Genomic DNA, 4,649 nt, shown 5'->3' on the forward strand with positions numbered 1-4,649 from the left:
GTCCCAGAGGCCAGAACCTTAAACAAACCAGGGGACCCTAACAATCCTTAGGATCAAGAAATCGGTGAGCCTAATGGCAATCAGCTAGCATATCAAAAGAGAAGCAGCATGGCCACGTGGATAGAGCAACAGACTGGGACTCGGGGAACCTGGATCTACCTCAGGAGGCTGGGTGATCTTGGGCAAGTCACTTCACTTCTCTGTGCCTTAGTAACCCCAACTCTAAAGTGGGGATTCAATACCTGTGCTTCATACTTGGATGGTAAGCCCTGTATGGGATGGAGACTGTGTCTTACCTGATTATCTTGTATCTTCTTAGAACACTGCTCGACATAGAGTAAGAGCACTTAACCAAAACCACAATTATTATTACCAAAAGAAACAAAAAAAAATACTTTGCTCTTCAATTGCCTTCCATTGACTAGGCTGGGAATCTGGCACTGAAGAGAACTCTGAGTGGTTTGGATAAAGACAGATCAGTAAATCATATTTGTGTGCAAGGCACTGTACTAAGCACTCTCGTACAATCTAACAGAGTTGATAGACATTCTACCTGATCATTTTTGTATTCTCTTTATTTACTGCTACAGAAGTAACTGCAGACATCCGGAGGGGAATAGAGTGTGACTTCATCAACAACCTCAAGCAATGGCATTTAACAATAATAATAATAATAATAATAATGTTGGTATTTGTTAAGCACTTACTATGTGCAGAGCGCTGTTCGCACCTACTTTGTGAGGAGAACCATGTCAGATATCCAAAGGTTGCCTGCTTTCTTTTTTAGGGAGCAAGAAAGGAAGGGGTTGGAAAATCCTTTATAGATCAGCATGGCAAAGACCATCAGCATGAAGAACAACAGCCACTACACTGTTTTCCAAAAATGTGTGCTGTGAAGTTAAACTATAGTTTTTTCCTGACACAGGTAGCCATTTAAAAATGTTTCAAATGCATGCAATTAGATTTTCGATGGATTGGATTTTAGGCATTGGTATATGCAATGATTTGCTCTAAATGATCAATCCATCAGTCGGTGGTATTTACTGAATGCTTACTAAGTCCTTGGGAGAGTACAGTGCAACAAAATAAATAGACCCGTTCCCTGTCCATAACAAGCTTATATGAATCTCTGGGTGAAGTTGTGTAGAATTAAACAAAAACATGTAATAAAACAGCTCTGAAACCACCCATTGAGTCCTGTCAATGCAGTGTCACAATTTGAAATCAGAAAATCTCAATGAGTTTTCTCAAAGGCAGAATTAGAGCTTTCTGCACTAATGAACTACACCAGAGGCAAAGCTCCAGCCGGCAGGGGAAACGATCCTTAGTCCATCATCATTCTTTATCATCCCTTCAACAGCAGCATCTTCGACTGGAATTTGTCGCTGAAATGAGACTAGTGAGCCTTTTAGAAAGAAAATAATAAAGCAACGGCTGCCCAGGCTTATGCGTTTAAATGTTAATGATATGCATTAACTGTGTACAAATAAAAGGGGGAAGTGCAGGCATTATTATTATTATTATTATTGCATTTAAATGCTTACTGTCATTCACGGTTATAAGACCTGAGGTAGACACAAATTAATCATGTCAGAGATAGTTCCTCTTCCACATGGGGCTCACAGTTTAAGTAGGAGGGAGTAAGATTCAATCCCCAATTTACAGTTGAGAAGTTGAGTGACTTGCCCAAGGTTGAGCTGCAGGCATGTGGTAGATCTAGGATTAGAACCCAGATCCCCTGATTCCCAGGCCCCAGGGGTGTTTGGGAATTGGGGCTAGATTCAAACACATTTCTTTGTTATTCCTCTGACTCCCCACAACGAAACTATGTATTGAATGGAGTTGCTGTCAGTTACTGGAATCACAAATAAAAGATCACAGATCACATCTAACGATCTAAAAAAATCTAAAGATTACAGATCACACTGTCGACCAGTCCCTTCTCCTGGAAATATTGTCCAACCTCGGCTTCACGGACATTGTCTCCTCCTGGTTCTCCTCCTTATAAATCTGTAATTTTATTTGTTTATATTGATGTTTGTTTATTTGTATTGATGTTTGTCTCACCTCTCTAGACTCTTGAGCTCATGTGGGCAGGGATTTTCACTCTTTATTGTTATATTGTTCTCTCCCAAGCAGTTGGTACAGTGCTCTGCACACAGTAAGTGCTTAATAAATACGATGGAATGAATGAATGAATGAATGAATGAATGAATGAATGAATGAATACCTCTCTGGTCACTCGTTCTCAGTCTTTCACAGGCTCCTCCTCTGCCTCCCATCCCCTAACTGTGGGGGCCTCTCCAGGTTCAGTTCTGAGTCCCCTTAATTCTCCATCTACACCCACTCCCTTGGAGAACTCATTCTCTCACGTGGCTTCGACCACCTCCTCTATGAGGAAGATTCCCAAATCTACATCTCCAGCGCCGATCTCTCTTCCTCTGTGCAGTTTTGCATTTCCTCCTGCTTTGAAGATATTCATTCATTCCTTCATTCAATTGTATTTACTGAGCGCTTACTGTGTGCCAGGCACCGCACGAAGCATGTGGGAGAACACATTATAACAAAATAGCATCTCTACTTGGATATCCTGCCGTCATCTCAAATTTAACATGTTGAAAACAGAGCTCCTTATCTTCTCACCCAAATCCTGTCTTTCCCCATCACTGTAGACGGCACCACCAGCCTTCCTGTCTCACAAGCCAGTGACCTTAGCGTTATCCTTGACTCCTCTCTCTCATTCAAACCACATATTCAATCCATCACTAAATCCTGGGAGTTAGACCTTCCCAACATTGCTAAAATCTGCTCTTTCCAAACTGCTATCTTGTTAATCCAAGCATTTACCCTATGCCACCTTGACTACTGTATCCGCCTCCTTGCTGACCACCCAGCCTCCTGTATCTCCCCACTTCAGGCCATAGTTCACTCTGCTGGTCACTTCATTTTTCTACAGTAGTGTTTGGGCCATGTTTCCCCATTCAAGAACCTCCGGTAGTTGTCCATCCGCCTCTCCATTGACAGAAACTCCTCACCATCAGCTTTAAAACACTCAATCACCTTGCCCCTTCTTACCTTACCTTGTGATTCCCCTACTACAACCCAGGCCACATGCTTCACTCCTATTGTTTTTGTCTGTCTGTCTCCCCCATTTAGACTGTAAACCCATCAATAGGCAGGGATTGTCTCTATCTGTTGCCGAATTGTACATTCCAAGCACTTAGTACAGTGCTCTGCACATAGTAAGCGCTCAATAAATATTATTGAATGAATGAAACTTCTTCCTGTACCTAGATCTGTCTATCTTGCCACTGACCTCTCACCCATGTCCTGCATCTGCCCTGAATCGCCTTCCCTCTTCAAATCTGACAATTGTTATATCGTACTCTCCCAACGGCTTAGTACAGTGCTCTGCACAAAGTAAGTGCTCAATAAATATGACGGACTGACTGACATGGCAATACATTTTCAAGCCTTTAAGAATACAGAATTTGACTTATTGTAGACCCTTGGCTTTAGTTTAAAATCTAGACTGTGGAATCTTAGCTAACACGGCTTTGTAGAATCATTCCTCAGTAAAGTTGTAAAGATGACTTATGTAAGTTTCTGTTACATGCAAAAAAAAAAAGCTGTCTCCTATTGAAGTGTAATATGCTTTAAGGTTTCTTTTGAATTAGGTGCTGCCTGTTTGGAAAAAGTAGCAGGCACAGATTTGGTAAATCTTTTATCTGCAATATTTCATAACCAGAAGTTCTATCCAGCTAATAATACTATTACTATTGCTGTGGCAATCGATCAGTGGTATTTATTGAACACTTACTGTGTACAGAACGCTCTACTAAGTGCTGGGTAGAATTCAATACAAGAGATGATAGTCACATTCCCTGACCACCAGGAACTTACAGTCTAGAGGGGGAAGACATTAAAATAAATTACGGATTTAGGCATAAATGCTGTGGGGCTGAGGGTGGGGGTGATTATCAATTACCTAAAGGGTACAGATACATATACAGAAGTAACGAAGAAGGGAGAGTAAGTAGGAGAAATGAGAGATTAGTCAGGAGAGGCCTCTTGGAGGAGATGAAATTTTAGTAGGGCTTTGAAGGTGGGCAGCATGTGGACGGTTATATGAGGTATGATAGGGAAGCAGCATGGCTTAGTGAAAAAAACAGACCTGGGAGTCTGCAGACCTGGGTTCTAATCCTGGATCTACCACATGTCTGCAGTTCGACCTCGGGCAAGTCACTTAACTTCTCTGTGCCTCAGTTTCCTCATTTGTAAAATGGGTATTAAATCCTGCTCCCTCTTATTGAGACCGTGAACTCCTTGTGGAATGGGACTTTGTCCAAACTGGTTATCTTGTATCTGCCCCAGTGCTTAGAAAAGAGCTCATCCCATAGTAAGTGCTAAATAGGTACCATAATTATTATGAAGGGGGTTGGAGTTCCAGAGGGAGGATGTGAGTATGGGGTCAGCAGTGAGATAGACGAGAGTGAGTAGAGAGAATGGGCTGGAGTTAGAGGATCGAAGCAGGTGGGCTGGGTGGTAGTCAGAAATCAGCAAAGAAAGGTAAGAGGGAGAGAGCTGATTTAGTGCCTTAAAGTCAGTGGTAAGGTGTTTCTGTTTGATGCAGAGATGGATGAACAACC

The sequence above is a fragment of the Ornithorhynchus anatinus genome, chromosome 16, assembly GCF_004115215.2.
Source record: "Ornithorhynchus anatinus isolate Pmale09 chromosome 16, mOrnAna1.pri.v4, whole genome shotgun sequence".
Lineage (NCBI taxonomy): Eukaryota > Metazoa > Chordata > Mammalia > Monotremata > Ornithorhynchidae > Ornithorhynchus > Ornithorhynchus anatinus.